Here is a 21272-nt window from a genome sequence, read left to right as displayed (position 1 = left end):
CTAATCCTTTGTATATTTGAGAGATCAGGCCTTTTTGGTAAGTTTTTTTGGCACACAGAATTTCGAATCTGGTTAGTTTGGGGAATTTAGAGGTTGGGGAGAGGGATAACAGGAAGTGCCAAATTTGCAAGTATTTAAACAGGTGGAAGCCCTGGATCTCGAGTTTGTCCCTAATCGCCTGAAAAGTAGCGATCTCATCTTTCTGCAGCAGATCGGCCACCATCCTAACATTGTGACTCTGAAATTGGTCAAATTGACTTGGGGAACACCCTGGTGGGAATTTGGGGTTCCCGAAGATGGGGGTGAGCTGTGAGGGGGATGCTAACAGACCATACTTCCCTTTGCATTTAAGCCATACTTCCCACGTGCATCTCATTGCTCCCAGGGCAAACCTTGGTGGTTTGGTCCCGCTGCTGCCAGTGGACCACATTGCCACCTGGAAGGAGAGGGGGCGGGCGTAGTGAGACTATCTCTAGCCATGAAGCTAAGGCCGGGTCGCAATTCCAAACTACAGCCTGCTTCAGCTGTGCTGCGAGATAATATTTTGCTAGGTCGGGGACCCCCACACCTCCTCTCTCTCTACACGAGAGCATCACTGATCGAGGGACTCTGGGCCTTTTATCATTCCAAATGAATTGGAGGATTAGAGACTGCATGTTTTTAAGCGATGTTTGTGGGACTGGGATTGGGAGGGTTTGGAAATTATACAACAGTCTTGGGAGAACGTTAATTTTTTTTTTTTTTTCAAACAATTTTATTAGGCATTTAGGTAGATATGCAGTTGCATCATGCGATAAAAGAAAAAACGAATGGCGCAAAGCCAGGGAGCCAGGTGTGGAGTAACACGCTGTTCTTTATTAGTGCATGATGAGAGACAAGTATACCCCCTTGTGGGACAAAGACAGGAACCTCCTACGCGTTTCGGACCTACGGGTCCTTTATCAAGGAGTATGGGATGTGCTGGAGTAAGGCACCTTACATACCTGGTTCATAATAGGCAGATTGAAAAAATCTGTGAAAAATTACACCGCAGGCCCAGTGCGCATGCGCGTGACGTCACCCGTGGCGCCGCACCATCAACCCAATGGATTGTGGGTATGGACCGCCCTTAGTCGCCGTCGGCGCATGCCCAGACTGAGACATGAGGCCAAACATGACTCATCTAGTCTCTGTCTCTGCTCCTGCCCATAGTGACGTCACCGCGGGTATCCGATAGGTCGATGCACATCGCGGCACCACCAATGAGTGTGCTGAGCAGACGATGTAGCACCAATCAAACAGAGTCCCCTGCGCTCACACCAAGGCCCAGAACAGTACACAGGGAGCTAGAACTGACAAAAACAAAGACCTGATTAAAGCACACAACAAGAGCAACTAGTACAAAATACTTAAATATTCTTGTTGTGAATGGTATACCTTCTCACTGCAGATCCCACATATAAAAAGACATACAATGTGACATACATAAACACACTAAACAAAACCATATCAACATTATGCATTATGCATTATGCAACATATACGTACAGAAAAAATATTAAAAATATTAAAAACAAAATATACAATTATAAAGACCTTTTTTGTTATGTCTTCTATTCAATATCTCCAAGGGTGAGGGAAATCAACTGTATAATTCCATTGTAAAAATACACTTTTACATTTTTAACATCTCGTTTGCTGATCAATAATTTTTACTCAAAATAGTTAATATAACTTGGGACAATTATATTTCTAGTTAATGGCAACTGCCGGATAAGTTGTAAATCATGAAGGGCTTCCAATAGTTTATCTGAGTCTGATGCAAAATTGGTCATAGCAATAACTCCAAAGAATATTTCATACAGAGAAAACAGTGTTATAATAGGATAGTAATAATGTGATTTTCTATCATTACTACTAAAATATTGTTGGTAATATTTAATCAATTATTTATGCAAAAAATGGCACAGGTTCCATTCTACATTTAGACCGCAGGGAGTTCTGGTCTGAAGCATAAATATCCAGTAAGCCTCCCTGCGGTCCAGGAGGTTGAGTAGGTCACCCCCTCTTTCTTTTGAAAAGATTTTCTCAATTCCCTGAACTTTTAACCCATTGATGTTACCTTTGGGACGTTGTGTAAAATGTTTAGAGACTGGGTGAGATGTATCCCCTTTCTTAATTAATCTGATGTGTTCGAGTATCCTGTTTTTTAGGGGTCTGATGGTCCTCCCTACGTAATTAATTCCACATCCACATGTCAGTAAGTAGATCACATATTGGGTGTCACAATTTATGAAAGACTTTATCGGAAAATCCTGATTGGATCTACAACCCCTAAAATGTTGTGAGGGAATCATAAATTGGCAAATCTTACATCCTCCATATCTATATGATCCCTTGGTTACAAATTTTCTAGTAGGTGGAGGGGAGGACGCCACGTAGCTTGGTGACACATAGAGAAAAAAAGAAAAAAGCGGAGCACTGCCAAAAATTAAATTAAAGACTGGGGCAAAAAAAATTATGTTTAAAGATTATTTATTGGGCATAATGGCCAAAAAAAACAAACACACAAGATTAAAACTCTGACGCGTTTCCCGCCGTGGAGGCGCTTTATCAAAGAGCTCTTTGATAAAGCGCCTCCACGGCGGGAAACGCGTCAGAGTTTTAATCTTGTGTGTTTGTTTTTTTTTGGCCATTATGCCCAATAAATAATCTTTAAACATAATTTTTTTTGCCCCAGTCTTTAATTTAATTTTTGGCAGTGCTCCGCTTTTTTCTTTTTTTCTCTATCCTGCTCAAGTGGTGTTGCAGCACGCCCCGGCACCAATCTCTGCAGATCAGCTGATGCTATCAGAGGATTTCCTCCAGGAGCTGCAGAGAGGATCCGGTCTTGGAACCTGTGTGCGGTCTACACCCTTATCCTTCACCTGCCTCAGGACGGACTACAGCTGACGGGGACAAGCGGCCACGGCCCTGGATTGCTCCCCGTTTCTCCTACATTGACCACCACCCCCCAGACTCCGTTGGATGTGACATCGCGGCATCTCCATCGTGCACCCGGTAAGGCGGCGGGAGACTCTGCTTGCAGAGGTCTCTACTACCAACAGCCAGTCCTGTTAACCGGGGAGCCAGTACCGCAGTCCCAAAGTGAGGAGTTTTGTTTTTATCATCTCGGGGGGTGGGGACCATCGGTTATGCAGGCTGTTATCCTGACATCTTACAGGTGAAGCGGGTGTTTCATAGACCCACACATCACATCTGGTTCATTACGGGACACTCAATACTTTATTTATTTATCTCCATGCCGGTTCATATGATTCTCTGAACACACAGCACTTGCCATATTTGCAGCTTCCACGTGGGGATTTTCCCCGTTTTTCTACTTGGTGACACATAGGTAGCAATGGTTTTTGCCTTGCGATAAACAAAACGAGGGCCCTTTTTAACACAGTCCTTTAAGCTCCCATCCATTTGGAGGATGTTCCAATGCTTACGGATGATATTCTGGACTTTATTACTGCATCTATTATATTGCGTAATCATAAGTGGAACATCCTCTTTCATGAATTCAGCACCTCTATTATTCTTGTTCTTGCTAGATGTTACTGGAGATGACGTGAGTGGGTTTCTTTGGTATTAGACTCTTATAGCTAAGTATTGACTGCTGTCATTTTGTCACTTACAAGTCTATATTTACCTACCCACTCCCACTGGTATATCCAGGGTTAATGGTTTATTGTTTATGGAACTGGATGGAATCACCCTGGGTTTGAGCACCCTAATCTTTTTACCTATCTAGCATCATGCGATAAAGCCTAACATTTTCAAAACCATAACTTTTTTGGGGGGAAACAGGTAGACAACCGCCGTTGTCAGTAGAAGAGGGGGGAGTGCCTTCATAGAGGGAAGGCAGAGGGGGGGGGGACTGGGAGGATGAGGGGGAGGAGGGGATAGAGAGGGGGGAGGGGTAGGGGGGGGTGGGACCCATCTGACTGTTGGGGGTATGGACTTGCTGATAATATTAGAGCACCTCTGGTGGGGGGGTCGGTCTCTGACGCGCTGTGGTTGGTTGTCTGGACCTATTTCTGGAGATCCATGGTTCCCAGATGTCCTTGTAGGCAGGGAGTTTTTGTCTAACTACAGTGGTGAGCCTTTCCATGACCATCACCTCGTCGACTCTTTTTCTGATCGTTCCCAGTGCCGGCGTAGTTGTTTTCCTCCAGGAGGCCACAATACAGCATCTAGCCGCGGTAAGAATGAAGGATATTAATTTCCTGATTGGCCGGACCATGTCCTTCAATGGTGCAGCCAGCAGGTAGGTCAGTGGTTCAATAGGCACTTCCAGGTCGGTGACCTCTTTTATCAAAATTTGGACCTTGGCCCAGTACTTCACAATTTCTGGACAGGTCCACCAGATGTGGACCATATCCCCTCTATGACCACAGCCTCTCCAACATAGATCTGATGCCAGAGGGTAGATCTGGTTTAATCGTGCTGGAGTAAGATACCAGCCAAACATAATTTTATAAATGTTTTCCTTTATTGTAGTGCATAGGGAGGTCTCCGAGGCTGTCTCCCAGATTTCTTCCCAAGTCTCTCTGTCTATATTTGTATTCAGGTCAGCTGCCCATTTGAGCATATAATCATGCTCTTTGGGGGTCGAGGAGCGCTCTAGAGCCCCGTATATGTCTGAGATTAGACCTTTCTGGTGGGTCTTTGTCTCGCTAAGGAGTTCAAACGACGTGAGAGTGGGGTATTCTGTGAGAGGGCATGTTGTCCTAATAAAGTTTCTGATTTGAAGGTATTTGAATGTGTCCAATTCTCTAATTTTAAATTTGGTCCTTAATTCTTGAAAACTCAGAAGCCTCCCTAGGCTCAGAAGATCCGCAATCGCCTCTATACCCCTTGTGCTGTATTGATCGAACAGTTTAGATCCACATCCCGGGGGAACTTCGGATTTTTAAAGATGGGGGTCAATTGGGAACTTTTGGTAGTAAGGCCATATTTGTATTTACATCGTAACCAGACGTCCCATGTGAAACGGGAGGCCTGTAGTTTAAGATTGTGTGTATGCCCCTCTCCTCTGTCCAGGCTCCAGAGGCAGGCTTGCAGAGAAGGCATTTTGGCACATTGAGTCTCTATCTCTACCCAACAACAACGGGTCGGGTCCGAATTCCACATTACTACCTGCTTGAGCTGTGCAGCTAAGTAATATCTGTGTAAGTCTGCTACCCCCAGTCCTCCCCTAGATCTTGCTGCCATCAAGACCGATCTGGCAACTCTGGGTCTTTTGCCCTGCCAAATGAAGTGGAATATTCTGTTTTGCATATTTTTTAGATCAGCGCCCGGAACGTGGGTCGGGAGTGTTTGAAAGAGGTATAACATTCTTGGGAGTATATTCATCTTAGTGGAAATCATGCGACCGAACCACGATATCTGTTAACCTTCCCACTGATCTAGATCCTTTTTGATCTTGTCCCATAACCGCGGGTAGTTATCCCGGTATAAATCCCGATAGTGCCTTGACACATTAACTCCCAGATATTTAATGTAAGAAGGGCACCATCTGTAGTTAAAATTGGTTTTGAGGAGATTGACTTCGGGATCTGGGAGACTAAGAATTAGAGCCTCTGATTTGTCGCTGTTTATCTTATATCCTGATACTCTGCCAAACTCCGACAGTTCCCTCTGGAGGTTAGGGAGGGAATTTAGAGGTTTAGTCAGAGTAAGAATGATGTCATCAGCGAATAGGGAAATTTTGTATTGCGCTTTATCGATCGGGATTCCCTGGATGTTCGGGTTCCGTCTTATTTTAGACGCCAGTGGTTCAATCGTGAGGGCGAAGAGAAGGGGAGATAGGGGGCATCCTTGTCGGGTACCATTCTGGATTTGGAATCGTTCAGAGCCTCCGCCTGAGAGGCGTACCGAGGCAGAGGGATTCTGATAAAGTGCTTGAACACCCTTTAAGAACGAGTCTCTGAAGCCGAATTTAATCAGTGTCTGGTTTAGAAATAGCCAGTCAATCCTGTCAAACGCCTTCTCTGCGTCTAGGCTTAATAACATTGCCTTTGAGCCTGAAAGGTGGGCATGGTCTACTAAATTAATTATTTTACATGTATTTTCTGAGGCCTGACGGCCCAGGACAAACCCGACCTGGTCCTTGTGTATTAATCTCGGGAGGATGGGATTAAGTCTGTTCGCCAAAATTTTACTATATAGTTTAAGGTCGTTGTTCAACAATGAGATTGGTCTGTAACTGCCACATTGGGTGGGGTCCTTCCCGTCCTTAAGTATTATTGCCAGATTTGCGGACGACATTGTGGATGGGATAGGACTCCCTTCTAAAGATGAGTTGAACAAGCTTAATAGATGTTTGGACAGGATGGGGAAGAATTTCTTGTAGTATGCATTTGTGAAACCATCAGGGCCCGGCGCCTTGGAGATCTTTGAGGCTCTGACGGCCGTTTCTAATTCGTCTAGCGTAATTTTCGCATTTAGGTAAATATTTTCTTCCTCTGTTAATGATGGAAGGTTGCAATCGGATAAGTAATCGGCGGCTAATGCCATATCCGTCGCTCTAGAAATAGCAGAGTGGGTCCTTAGGTTATATAATTTGGTGTAGAATTTGGTGAATTCCTCTGCTATTTTTTTTCCGTTGTATTGGAGTTCACCCGAATTATTCCTGATCGCCGTGATTTGCGATCTTTTCTGTATTCCTCGTAGCTTGCTAGCAAGAAGTCTATCGGCCTTGTTCCCTTTATCATAGTACCTCTGACCCGTCCATCTAAGAGCTTTTTCTACGCCTTCTAATTGGATTATTCTTAAATTGTTTTGAGCAGTTATCAATTGTTTATAAATTCTCCGGGAGGGATTATTTTTATGCTGCTGCTCTAAGTCGATTATTTTGTCTGTAAGCTCTTTAGTTAATTTGAGTTTAGTTTTCTTCCGGTGGGAGGCAATCGATATAAGATTTCCTCGGATTGTCGCCTTATGGGCTTCCCACAGGCTTGCTGGAGAGGCTACAGAGCCTTTGTTTATTCTAAAGTATTTCTTAAGGGATTTTTTGAGTTCCCTCACTGTCCTGGAGTGGTTCAGTAGGGAATCGTTTAGTTTCCAGCAGTATGAGATAGTTTTCCCAAAGGGGATGGATAGGGTCATGGTGATGGGAGTGTGATCTGACCACGTAATTGGGCCGATATCTGAGTCTGTGGTGGCCTCTAGGACGTTCTTGGAAGCGAGAAAGTAGTCAATACGGGAATAAGACTGGTGAGGCGCCGAGTAAAAGGTATAATCTCTTTGCCCCTGATGTTGTGTTCTCCAAATGTCCACCAGAGAAAAGTCCCCAATAATGTCCTTAAATTTTTTCCCCAGTCTTTGTGACTGAGTGGAGTGTTGTCGTCCTGGTTGGCTCGATTTGTCTTCTTTTGGGTTGAGAGCTATATTTAGATCCCCTGCAATGAGCATTGAGGATAGGTATTGTGGGTCAATTTCTTCCAGAACCTTTCTAAGAAATTCTGTCTGGTTCTCGTTTGGGGCGTATAGGTTAATAAGGGCGATTGTCGTGCCGGATAGTGAGCCATAGACTACAATAAATCTCCCCTCTGTATCTGCCTGAATTTTTGTTAAATTAAATGGAGTGCCCTGACGGAACAGAATAGCAACCCCTCTGCGTACAGTATGCTGCTGAATGATGCGAAATAGCTCATTGGGAACGCATGCTGAAATATTTTAGGCGGTTCTTGAGACGTGAAGTGCGTCTCCTGGAGGAAAACAACGTCTCCCCCTGTTTTCTTTATCTCCTGGAGAGCCAGGCATCGTTTTCTATTATTGTGGAGACCCTTCACATTTAGGGAGACAAGTTTTAGTGCTTTTTGATGGGACATTGTTACCTCTCAGCTGAGACCGCGTGTGTTGGCACTGGGGTAGTGCTAGGAGGGTACAGCCAAAATGGGCGGAGGAGGGGGGGTTGGGAGGGGGGCCACTGGGACAGTTAGAGCGGCTGAAAAAAAGAAAGGAAAATTGACCCTAGTGGGGTCTAAAAGTGTTGGACCGGTCTTTGGTAAAGGACCGGTTAGTGGGGTATAAGACCCTTGGGCGGGTCCGAAAACGCTCTCCAGCGAAGGCGGGCTGGGTGGAGACCCTTTAGGTTCTGTGACTTCATCCGGCGTTACTAACACCGGGGTGGCCTAGTGGGTGAGATGACAGGCCAGCTGGGCCATCGCTCTATCTATCAGTGTGTGGGCGGGATTGGGCGAGGGAGGGAGAGTTGGATAGGGGGGTGGAGGGGTGGGGGGTGTTAGTAGCAGCTGTGGTGGTGGTCGCCACCGGGGGACGGAGGAGGAGGGGGGCAAGGAGGGGGGGGGAGGTAGAGAGGGGAGTGCATGGAGGGGAGAGGGGAGTGCATGGAGGGGAGTGGGAGGTAGGGAGGGGAGGGAAGGGTAGAAAAGGGGGGGGCAGGGAGGGGTGGTAGGGAGAGGGAGGAGGATAGAGAGGGGGGGAGGGCAGAGGGGGAGGGCGGAAAGAGGAGGGCTGAGAGGGGAGGATAGAAAGGGGTTGGTGGGGAGGGGGGGTGGAAAGGGGAGGGTGTAGGGAGGGGGGTGGGGTGGGGTAGGTGGAGGGGGGGTGGTTGAGAGGGGAGGGAGGCCAGGGGGGGAGAGGAGGGAAGGGAGGAGTCGTCGCTGTGGTCTCCCAGTTGGTGTACATATTGTGTGGCAATGTTTTCTGTATAATGTGTTTAGAAGCGAGTGTGGAGGGGGGGGGAGTATATGAGAAGGATTTCTGCTCGATTGGTGCGGGGGAGGGGGGGGTAAGGGTGGAGACAGGGGCGGGTAGGGAGTGGGTCATGGAGCGGGAAAGGGTGGGGGGGAGGAGGGGGAAGGTGGGAGAGGGGGGCTTGAGGCTTAGATGGATCATCAGAAATCTTATCCGCAATCTACATAGGTTACATTCAACATCATATATGTTCACGCTCAGGGGAGCCGGGGTGGGTGGAGGGGAAGGGGGGGGGGTGGGGGGTAATTGGGGGGGGAGGGATAGGGGGTGGGGGGGTGCAGGCTTATACATTAAACCTTAAACATTGTACATAATTTACATTTAGCAGTTTAGACAACAAACATTTGCCGCAGCACAGGTGTTGTGCAACCTCTTGTGGAAAACCTGGGTAAAGCGCCTGTCAGGCTAATATTCGTCAGCGTATTTGGCCGAACTGACGCGGGGGTAAGTGGTCCAGCCCGGAGGGGTCGAGGGGGGTATGGGGGGGGGGCAGGGATAGGGAGGGGGGGTAATGGGGCGAGGAAAAGGGGAGGGAGAGGGAGGTGGGGGAGTGTGAGGGGGGGCGGGAGTAGGGGGGAGGGCACTAGGAGTGAACCGCTTGATTTTTAGAGGATGTTTTGTTACCCTTAATGGCTGAGTCGTGAGGCTTGCCCTTTCGTAGTTCGCTGGGCCCCTCTGTTGGTGTAGCATATAGGCAGTCGGCCCCGATCACGGAGGCTCGATTTTGAGCGTCAACCTCTTAGGTTATAACGCTTTGACCTGTGGGGAACCTTTTACCATCGGTGGCATGGATGTTCATGGTTAGGGGGGCGGGGCGGGGGGAAGGATGGGAGAGAAAGGGGGTGGAGGGGGGGCCTGGGGTAATGGGGGAGGGGAGGAGAGGGGGGGAAGAGGGTAACATTGGACATTGAGCCATAAACAGTGTACTGTATACATTTTCCATACAGTTAGGTAGGTGACCACTATTTGCAGTAATATAGGAACAGTACAGCCTCCTGTGGCTAGGTTGAGAGATGCAGCAGTCATAACCTATATTCGTGCAGAGATATAGCAGAGCTAAAGCAGAAGCGAACGGACCAGCTGGAGGGGGACAAAGGGGGGAGGGCAGGGGGGGGAGTGGGGCAGATGTGGAGGAGGAGAGGATGTTGGAGGGAGGGGGTGGGGGGTGGGGGGAGGGGAATGGGAAGGAGGGGGGGTATTAGGATGAGGACGAGGGGGGGCGGCAGGGAGGGAAGGGGGGGGGAGGATGGGCGTAGATGTTCCTGGGTAGGGAAGCAGGGAGGGGGGATGGGCAGGAGGCAGGAGGGGGTGTTAGGGGGGGAAGGGAGGGGGGGGGTTGGGGGTAGAAGGGAAGGGGGGGAGGGGTACGGAGGTGGGGATAGGGAGAGGAGGTGGGGGGGGAGGGGGGAAACCAACTTGACCGTTGAACCCAAAGCATTGTGCAAATGGAACATTCAGTGATGTAAACGCCAGGTAGTTACGGTAATACAAAGTTCGTGCAGTCTTTTGTGTCATATCAGGAAAATTTTATTTTCATGTCATTATTCCCCTGCAAATGTAGCAGGGCAGCAGCTGGGGTACGTGAACCATCTCTTGGGGGGCGGGTGGGATGGGGGGGGTTGAGAAGAAGGCAAAGGGGGGGGGGGAAAGGTGGGATAAGTGTAGGGAGGGGGGGGATGGGAGAGAGGGGGGGAGGAGTAGGGAAGGGGGGCAGGGTGTTAGGGGGGAGAGAGGAAGAGGGGGGGGGAGAGAGGAAGAGGGGGGGAGGAAGGTATTGGGCAAGAGGGAAGGGATGGGGGTATTGGTAGTAGGGGAGGGGGGTGGGTGGGGGGCAGGGAAAAAAAGGGTGGGTGGGTCTGGGGGGGGGGGAAATAGTGAGGGGGGAATGGGGGGATGCCCTTTAAACTCTGTGTGGGCCCTTCTGGCTCGGGGAACATGAACGTAGGGACAGTGGAGGTGTACTGCCAAACTTGGGGCACTGGGGAATAGGTCAACTGGGAAGTATATGGGGGGAACAGTGCTACAGACCTCTCCACTGGAAGCGACCGGGATATCCTGTGCCATCAGCCCCTCCGTAGAGGGGGGAGGGCGAACGATCCTGCGGGACCATTGGGGGGTGGAGCATTAGCGAGACCTCGCAGGCCCCCCTCGGCCGAGGGGGGGTACAAGCACACCACCCGGGGGTCGGGCTGTTGCGGGGACTCATCTGGCGCTGTGCGCTCGGCGCCTCTGGTCGGGATCCATTAGCCGGGGAGTGGTATCCGATGGCCGGAGACCGCGCGCGGTGATGACGTCTGCTTCGTCTCGATCTCGATCAGGATACCTCGTGGTGCTCCGCAGCTGAATGAAGACTCCTCGGGCGCCATCTCGAAGAAATCCGGTGCGCACGAGGCGGGCTCACCCCTCCGATCTCCTGCGATGCAGCGGGTGGATCCTGCGAAGTGCCAGCGGGGATGGAGCCGGTCGCTTCCCTGGATGCTGATGGGAGTCACAGTTGTAAGGTCAGTGGTCTAGCCACGTATGGTGCTTCTTTTGCAAAGGCACGCGGTAGGGTCCCTCCAGGCGCCATTTTGAGTGGTGTTAGGGAAGAAGATGGAGTTCTCCCGGGAGGGCATCCCTCTGTGCAGGGAGAACCCTTCATCTGTCCCTGGACTGCCTCTGCTCCGCGATTCTTTCGGATACTCTGACCGGGTGATCCTCTCGTTCCCGGGGTCTGTTGCCAGACTGATGAGCATGTTGGAAGGGTTCCGCGGGGAGGCCCAGGGTCTTAGCCAGTGGCTCCATTTCCTCGGGCTGTCGGATGGCGAGGAATTTTCCCTTGTGGGAGATGATCAGTTTAAAAGGGAAGCCCCATTTGTATTTAATTCCCTTTTCCCGAAGGAGTAGTGTTAGGGGGCGCATCGCCTTCCGTCGGTCCATGGTGAGCTTAGAAAGGACAAGACCTGTAGGGGCTCATTTTGGAACGTGATCGTGTCCTTTTCCCTGCAGGCTCCAATCAGTTTATCCTTAGTGGAGTAGCTGTGGAGGCGCACGATCACGTCCCGCCTGCGGTTTGGGTCATCGGACCGCAGGCCCAACGCCCTGTGTGCCCTGTCTATTTCGAGGTCCCAGCGGTCGAGGTCAGGGGAGATAGCGAGGATGAAATCCACAAGATAAGCCCTGTGCTGGGAGGGCAGTGTCGCCTCAGGGATACCACGGATCCGCAGGTTCTGCCTGCGGTCCCGGTTCTCCTGGTCTTCAAGACCGTCACGGAGGGAGTGGATCTCCTGGCCCAGGCGAATTATCTCGTCGTCGGCCTCAGATTGGTGATGAAGGGCCTCGTCCAGCCTGGCTTCCAGGGTTGTGGTGCGCTCCTGTAGGCCCTGGATATCATGTTTTATTTCGGCCACCGCTTCTTTGATATTTGTCTCCAGTGATCTTTGGAGCTTAGCGTGGAGCTCCTCGAGGAACTCCTTCATTATCCTCCCGTCTGGCGAGGGGGGAGTCTCAGCGGGGCTTGCCGGGCTAATGAGGCCTTGTGTGCCTCGTGCACCTGATGACTGGGCGCCATCTTGCCGCCTGCCTCCCGCCTCAGCGGATTGTTTAGCGGGGGTGAAGTACTTGCCAACCCCTTGGGACTGGTGACTTTTCCCCCTGTTCGACATCCCTGTGGTTTTAGGGAGTGATTGTATGCTTTTTGGGGGGTTTTCCGTCGGGTGAAATGGCTTAAATTCACTGATTATACAGAGGGGTCTCCGGAGCTCTCCCTCTACCCGTCTGCCCTGGATGACGTCATCGGCACGCCGAGAACGTTCATTTTTACTGCCGTCATTCTCCCAAACCATGAGATTTGGTGTTTTTTCCAGATTTCTAGGTCTTTTTTAATCTGGTTAAATAAGGGGGGGGGGGGTAGTTGTATTTATATAGAGTATTATAGGAATTAGAGATTTTGACACCTAGGTATTTAATATAGGAGGAACTCCACCGGTATTTATAGTTGGCTTGAATGAGTTTCCAGTCCTGGGGGGGGAGAGATAAATTTAGGGCCTCAGATTTGTCCATATTTACTTTGTAGTCAGATATTTGGCCGAATTGTGTCAGGTGCCGTTGGAGGTTGGGAAGGGACGTGTGGGGGGCAGCGAGAGTCAAAATTACATCATCTGCAAACAGTGAAATTTTGTGTTCTCTGTCTCCAATTTGAATACCTTTTATATTGGGTTCTTCTCTGAGTGTAGCTGCTAGGGGCTCTATAGTTAGGGCAAATAGTAGGGGAGAGAGTGGGCAGCCTTGTCTGGTCCCGTTTCTAATCTTTATTGGGTCTGAGAAACCACCTGCCAGTTTGACATATGCTGTTGGGTTGTGATAAAGGGCTCTCACCCCTTCTAGGAAAGGGCCTGAGAATCCAAACCTCAGCATGGTCTGGTCTAGGAAGGACCACTTGATCCTGTCAAACGCCTTTTCAGCGTCGAGGCTCAGAATCATTGCCCTGGTCCCAGAGAGATGCACATGGTCGATTATATCCACTATTTTGCGGGTGTTGTCGGAGGCCTGTCTTCCGGACACAAATCCTACTTGATCTACATGTATCAGTCTAGGGAGAATTGGATTTAGCCTGTTTGCCAGGATCTTGCTGTAGATTTTGAGATCGGTATTTAGCAGGGAGATAGGCCTATAATTTCCACAAAGGAGTGGATCTCTGCCCTCTTTGTGAATGATCGCTAAATTTGCTGCTGTAATGGAAGAGGGTATCGGCTCTCCTTGTAGGAAAGAGTTATACATTTCGAGAAGGTAGGGGGATAGGATTGGTATAAACATCTTATAATAAATATTAGAAAAGCCGTCTGGGCCCGGTGTTTTTGCTGTCTTAAGGGATTTTATAGCTTGGGAAAGTTCCTCTTGGGTTATAGGTTTATTCAAGCTCTCTATTTCTTCGGAGGTAAGGGTGGGGAGGCTGCAGTGCTCTAGGTATTGGGTTATTTTATTAATATTAACTGGGTCCTGGTCTGGGGGGTGAAGATTATACAGGTCTGAGTAAAATTTCGCGAACTCCTGTGTTATCTCCTTCTCTAGATATGTGACCTGTCCTTTGTCTGTCTGAATTTTAGCTATCTGGGCTTTTGCTCTGGCGCCTCGTAGCTTCGAGGCCAGGAGCTTGTCGGCTTTGTTGCCCTTGTCAAAGTATTTTTGTTTTGACCATCGAAGGGCTTTTTCGACTTCCTCCAGCTGTGTGTGTTTAAGGGCAGTTCTGGCTAGGGTTAGTTGCTTTAGCGTCTTTTTAGACGCCAAGCTTTTATGTTGGGATTCTAGCTGGGAGATCTTTTCTGTGAGCTCTTTTTGGAGTTTGAGTTTTTGCTTTTTTTTGTATGAGGACATGGAGATTAAGTCTCCTCTGATAGTGGCTTTGTGAGCCTCCCAGAGCATGGCTGGGGTTGAGGCGGAGCCTCTATTAAACTTAAAGAATGCTATCAGTTTTTGGCGTATTGATGTCTCAGTGTCGGGGCAGTTAAGCAAGGAGTCCTTTAGCTTCCATTTATATTGGTAGTTTTTGACAAAGGGTAGGGTTAAGAAGAGGTCAATCGGTGCATGATCGGACCAGGTGATTGGTCCGATGTTGGACTGGGAGGAAGCCTGGAAGATGTTACTGGTGCCCAGAAAATAATCGATCCTCGAATAGGACTGATGAGGGGTGGAGAAGAAAGTATAGTCCCTCTGGCCCTGGTGCTGAGCTCTCCATATATCGGTCAGTGAATAGTTCTCCATGATATCGCGGAATTTCTTAGCTTTTTTTTGGGCCTGGGCGCTGCTCGGGGTGGGAGTGTGGTCTGGGCTTATTTGGCCGGGGCCGGATTTATCTTTTATATATGAGGCTACCATATTAAAATCTCCTCCAATGATCAGAGAGGATAGGGATTGTTGGTCTAGGGATTCTAGTAGATTGGTTAGAAAAAGAATTTGATTATCGTTGGGGGCATACACATTAACAATTGTGATCGGGGATCCTGCTAAGGTACCCTGGAGTGTCAGCGAGCGCCCTTCGGGGTCCGGGTGTGATTTTGTCAGAACAAATGGGACTCCAGTCCTGATGAGGATAGCTACTCCTCTTTTTTTGCTAGGGGAGGAGGCGTAGTATGCCTTGGGGAATACACTTTTAAATGTGTTAGGGGGCGTCTGGGTGTTAAAGTGGGTTTCTTGCATTAGGACTATATCGCCTTTAGATCTTTTAATGTAAGGACTAGTTTCCTCTTTTTTGCTGAGTTGAGGCCTTTAACGTTAATTGAAATTAGTTTGATGGAGGCCATTATTTTTCTTATGGTGTTTTCAGGGCACTAGGCCCTGTGGCTCCTATACTTCCCATGTCAGGAGCTCGGAACCGGGTTGCGGCGCTCAGGCCTGGGCCCTTGGTAGAGGGGGTCGCGGAGGGGGGGCCTGCGCTGTGAACAGGAATAGGAGGGGAGGGGAACACATAAGGGAGGAAAAAACTGGGTGGGCCTTGGGGAGGCCTAAGGAAAATAGCCTTTGACACTTGCGTGAAAAAGTTAGTGGGGCGAGATGCCCCTGAAGGGACTTCCGGGAACATGGGCCTGTCGCGGAGCATGGTGTTAGACCCTAGACCCTCCTTACTGTGGGGGGAGGGAACCACTATTAACAAGTATGTGGCGGGAGTAGTTTCTCTATTTCTAGAGGTACTATGGGGCTTACACTTGTCTAGGCTAGTCCTTTTGCAGTTAGGGAGAGAGATGCCTCTTTGATCTCCCTTCTCTACGGCTCTTTGTGGACATAGTCGGGTTTGGCTTGGGTGTTTACTTTGCTCAGTAGATTACTGACTATAAGGGGGGAGGGGGAGGGAGCGGGGAGGGTAGAGGATCAGGGGATGGGGGGGGTGGGAGGGGGGGAGAGGGGGCGTACATGGGGTGATACACATTTATGGTACATTTTTAACATTGCAGTACAATTGTTTAACAATCTGGTAATAACGAAAGAGAGAGGGAGCACCTTTATAGGATATTTCCTATTAGGTTTTACATGTTGTCATTTTTTGTTTCTGGTGCCTTGGTACATATGTGGGGGGGGGGAATGTGGGGGGGGGGAAAGGGTGGGGGTGGGTGTGGGGGGGGATTTGCTGGTTTCACCTTGTGTCATACTTTTATCTGGATCTATTTCTTTTACAGTGTGGAACCTATAAGGCATTTCTTGAGCTCTTTTTCCCCAACATGGGGGGGCTGTGTAGGAGTATCTTGTCAGATGCAGCGGTAGACATGTGCATAGGGGGGGGGAGGGAGTTGGAAGGGGGGGTCGGGGGGAGGGCAGAAGGGTAGCTCGGGGGGAGGGAGGGGGGAAGGGGGTTATAGGAATTGGTGAGCATTTGGCTTAGTTATGGGCATATTACCGAGTGGGTAAAAGCGGCTGAACTCTTATCTCTTGAGAGGGGAGGGAAGAGAGAAGGGGGCGGGGAGGGGGGGGGACTCTGGAATCACCACTGGCCTAAAGGGAAGGGAGGGTGAGGGGAAGGGGTGAGAGGGAGAAAGGAGAGGGAGGGAGGAAATTGGGGGGGGGAGGGAAGGGGGGGGCGGAGGGGAGGGGGAGGGCAGGGGGGGAGGGGGAACATTTATTGTGAGGGATCTTAAACCAAATTGTAGCTGAGTGATTCTTTATGTTTTAGCTCTAAATCTGTTAACTAATGGGAGAGCGCCCTCTCATGGTCAAGTCTGATACAGATTGTTCGTTTTGTGTTTACTGTACCCGGCTGACTCAGAGACTGAGACTGGGTGCTGTTACTTCTCCTCTCTGCTTTCGACGGCTGGTCTCCTGCTTTCGCCCTCAAGGTAAGCCGGGGGTCCATTGTTTCTCCAGCGTCTATGCGTTCTCATAGGAGGAGATGGAAGGGTTAGAGCAGGTCAGGGGAGGGTGGGGGAGGACAGGGGCAGGTAGGGGGGGCATCTTTGAAGTGCTTCATTCTCTTAGTGAGTGGTAGTTATATGGGGCGGTGGAGAGAGGGGAGGGGGGGTGGATGAGGAAAGCTGAGGCGTTTGTTTGCTCTTCATGTATTGTATATGTTGCCGGGTCTCCGGCATTGGGGAGGTGGTGGGGAGGGAGGGGAACGGTTGGGGGGGGGGGGGGGCACAGAGTTGTCAGTTTGCAGTTATTTTATTAATGGCACAATTAAAGTCTTGACTGACATCTTTCCTAAGCTTGGAGAACATTTGGGACATATAGTCCTCCAAGAAGTCCTTAGTAATAAGGTGGCTGGCAGTTATGTTCTCCGGGAGGGGCTGCTCGCGGGCGGGAGCGCTTGCTACGTTGGAGTCGGCGCCATCTTGGCTCAGCTCCTCCTGATCTCCCGGGCGCTTCGTCGGGGTGAAATAAGCGGAGACGCTCTGCATCTGTCCCTTTTTTTGTTGCTTAGCCATCCTTAGCCTTAGCTCTTGCTGCCCTCTCGTTTTATTAGCGATTCGAGTGGTTTTCGTGCTCATTCTGGCACCTTTTAATGGAGGGGAATAGGGAGCTCCAGATTAGGCTTGCATGTGTGGTGACGTCACCACCGGAAGTCGTATCAGGTCGACCAGACTCCTTTTCTGTGGAGTTCAGGATCTCGCTGAGGACCTCGTGGAGCGGTGGATCATTTTTGAAGTAGTCAGTGTGTCCGGGTGCCGGAGCGCCTGGCATGTATTTCATAAGTGCACCAACATATCGGTACCTTACAGTCGCTAATCACGGCTTGGGGGTGGCTTCTTTGGGGACACTCAGGGGTTAAGTGACCAAGGGACTGGGTCGGTACATTGGACATGGTGTGGGAATACACAGTGGTGTGTCAATGCTTATCCTGAGGGGAAGGGTTATGGTTAACCGTGTTGATTATTATTCATGTGCATTCTGTGTAATGCCTGCAGTAAAGGTTATCAAGTTAATCTAAGAGCTGTTGTTACTATTTCCTGTCTGGGGTTATCTCATAGTATTGGGATCCTGGGCAGGTGGAGGTGCTGCCAATTAATATATTTATTGCCCCAGGCTCCCAGTAGTGGAGGCTCAGATATCTGTGAGCCTACAGGTATATGCAGCACTAGTAGACCCATCTTGGCAAAAGGGAAAAAAGGCTACATAGGGAATAGGAATTTTAAATCCCCTGCATAGCAGATGTGTTCCTGCAGCAGTGGGTGGGACAGGGACGACTTTGCTCACTGACAGATGTGACTATTTGTCAGAAAAGATGCCTATTGGAGAATGTGGCTGATGAGCCGAGAATGTGCATTGCCTTGGGAGAGAGAGCAGAGTGCCAGCAAATTGTTTGGACCATAGTCATGAAGAGGAACGCAGGAAGGGATTAGGATGGGATGTCCTGTTTAGGAAGGGATAGAAGAAATAGGGTGATACTATAGCGTGCAGTCTACTTCTACTGTTCTACTATAGCGTGCAGTCTACTTTATCTACTAAACAAAGGAACAATATGGTATGTAATGGTTTTTATTATACAACAATATAGCTCATTGGTTTGTAACAATAAACACTTCGTATGTCTTTAAGAAATTGTAAAAACAAATCTTCTGCATCCTTTCTTAGCACTTTCCAGCAAATGTGATCAATGTGTGATTGAAATAGCTCATTAGGAACGCCTCTCATTTTCTTCAAAATACGTATTTTGGCATCCAACCACGACCTTTCAATCCCTTGCGTGTTTGCTCCCGACTCTGGATCCACATAATTTTCTTGATGGTTCACTGTAAAATGCCTGTAACCGATGGCATTTAAATTTCCATATGCAGATCACTCGTCGGAATGAATCACTGAACCAATTTCGCATTCCCGCTGAATAATTGGTATCAGAGTGTCTCTATCACGCTGATGCACATAAAAATACGGACAATCAGAGCCTTGCTTGAGACTAAAAACCCAAGGCCCATCAATTCTACGTCCATGGTTCCTGTTGTTTTGCAAATCTGCATCTGTATCTTCGGAAAGAGAAGCATTATCGCCGTTTAGCATTCTTCCACGATTATATTTTCGCCGACCAGCAAATCTTGCTTCATCAATTTGGATGCGGTTATCGTCTGTGCTAACCAACTAACCTTGTACACGATGAGAAACGATGGCTCCACACACCTCTCGGCACATATTAAACCAGTCAGTTACGGTATTGTAAGACTTTCCCGTAAGAGTTACTGTTGTGTTCATAGGTATTTCCATGACAAAAAAAACACCAATTCTAAAATTTTGCACAAACTTAGGTTGCAGTGTAATTTTTTGTTTATGTCCATATAATGGAAAAATGCGTTTCCTTTTCTAACAGAACGTGAAGTTTGGCACCCTTTACGAACACATCGAAATACAGGTCTGTATTCCCCACCTCTATCGCATTTTCTTTTCTCTTGTTCTCTCTCTTCACTACCACATCGATGACAAGGCTCTGTTGTGGTACACCCAGAAGTTTATTTTTGCGTAAAAATGCAACTGTGCTATCTTCTTTGCAGATTATATTTTTATAGAAATTTTTTAACAACATTATAGAGGGTTAAACTGATATGCACAGTCAACTGACTATAGGCATACCCCGCTTTAAGGACACGCACTTTAAGTACACTCGCGAGTAAGGGCATATCGCCCAATAGGCAAACAGCAGTTCACGCATGCGCCTGTCAGCACGTCCTGAACAGGATTACCAGCTCCCTACCTGTACCGAAACTGTGCTCAAGCGGGGAGACTATAGAGCCTGTTCCAAAAGCATTATTTACATCAGTTATGCACGTATATGATGATTGCAGTACAGTACATGCATCGATAAGTGGGAAAAAAGTAGTGCTTCACTTTAAGTACATTTTCGCTTTACATACATGCTCCGGTCCCATTGCGTACGTTAATGCGGGGTATGCCTGTATATAGGAATTCAGATGAGGGTTAAACTGACAGAATGCATGTGAGGGTTAAACTGACAGAAGTGGACCACAGATCACCGGTAGACTGCACTCTATAGTAGCAAATGCACGGTAGACAACAGATCATCGGTAGACTACACGCTATAGTAGCACCAGAAATAGTGTAAATGCATGAGAGGAAGCATCTGGAAGGACCAAGGCATAAGGGGAATGCCAGTGGAAGGCATATAGAAAGGTACACTGATAATAGGCACAGTAAGTGAATTATTTGAGGTAGGTACGAGGGAACACCACGAAGGTGACATGAAGCAGGTGTTGCAGGCAGCATGCTCAATCAAGGAGGCATAAGGCAAACATTTAAATAAATACAGTGTACAAACAAGGCTTTTGGAGTATCAAGCCAGAACCATACAGAGCAGACTGTCACACTTGCCTCTGATCCGCGCGGAGACCGACTCAGGGAAGCACCACGAGGCAGAGTCATGCGCCCACGCACTGCCAGGGCAGTGCAGGCGCAGCGGCGTGATGGCGGAGCTCCGCGAGACGCATCGCGCACGCGCACGGGTTGCTCGGCAACCAGGAAGCAGGAGAACGTGAGGGAGCTGCTGGAGCCTCCCATAGGCGGAGACTTGCTGAGTAAACCGCATGACGTCATCACGTCGCGACGCGCATCGCGCACGCGCGCGGGTTGCCCGGCAACCAGACCTAGCATCAGGAAAGCCTAATTGCAAGCTGTTTTTGATCAGTGTCTCTCTGACACCATTGGTGGATCAGTACACACCCCTGCAAGGTAATTGGACCCTTCCCACATATATACCTGCTTCTGCCTGTCCTTGATTGCTGAGCATAAACTCCTGTTTATGCATTGTGCTCACCGCTGCTGTCTAGTTTTGTCTTGAACTTTGTCTGACCTGTTTGACCCTGCCTGTTACTTGGATTTCTACACTCTCCAGCACTTTGACCCCGGCTTCGTTACTCGACTACTCTACCTTCTATTACCCAGGACCTTGGCTACGAAACTCTACCTACCCGGACTCTCCAACCCTGGAACACAGCAAGTACCCTGACTACCCTGACCTCTCCAACCCTACGACGCGGTACGACTAGGACTACGCATTCCGGACAGGACTGCGTGGTTGTGGGTCGGTGCCTATCAATCCCCACCTCAGCCCCGCGGTCTTCCGTCCTGTTTGTGGTGAGCGCAGCGTGACAATATGCTCAGCCCAACAAACATGGACGCCGCTGAGGTGGCCCGACGCTTAGACACCCATGAGGAATGCTTCCGGCAACTTACCGGCTCATTTACACTAAAAGAACAACTAGTTTCCCAACTTAAACAAGACGTGGATACCCTGACTGAACAAGTTAGACGTCTAACAGTATCTACCACCAACCCCGTTCCACTCGCAGCCACTCCTGCACTTATCACAACTACCTCCGAACCACGACTACCTGCGCCCAACCGTTATGCAGGGGATCCCAGCGGTTGTCGGGGGTTTCTGAACCAGTGTTTCATACAGTTTGAACTAATGCCCTCTCGCTTTCCGGTTTCTCGTACTAAGGTCGCATACATAATCTCCCTGCTGACTGACGCCGCCCTGGCATGGGCTTCTCCTATCTGGGAGCAACGCCCAGATTTGACCTCTGACCTCACTCTCTTCATCACCGAATTCAGAA

The sequence above is a fragment of the Ascaphus truei genome, chromosome 1 (genome assembly GCF_040206685.1).
Source record: "Ascaphus truei isolate aAscTru1 chromosome 1, aAscTru1.hap1, whole genome shotgun sequence".
In the NCBI taxonomy this organism is placed as follows: Eukaryota; Metazoa; Chordata; class Amphibia; order Anura; family Ascaphidae; genus Ascaphus; species Ascaphus truei.
This window is presented reverse-complemented; position numbering follows the sequence as displayed.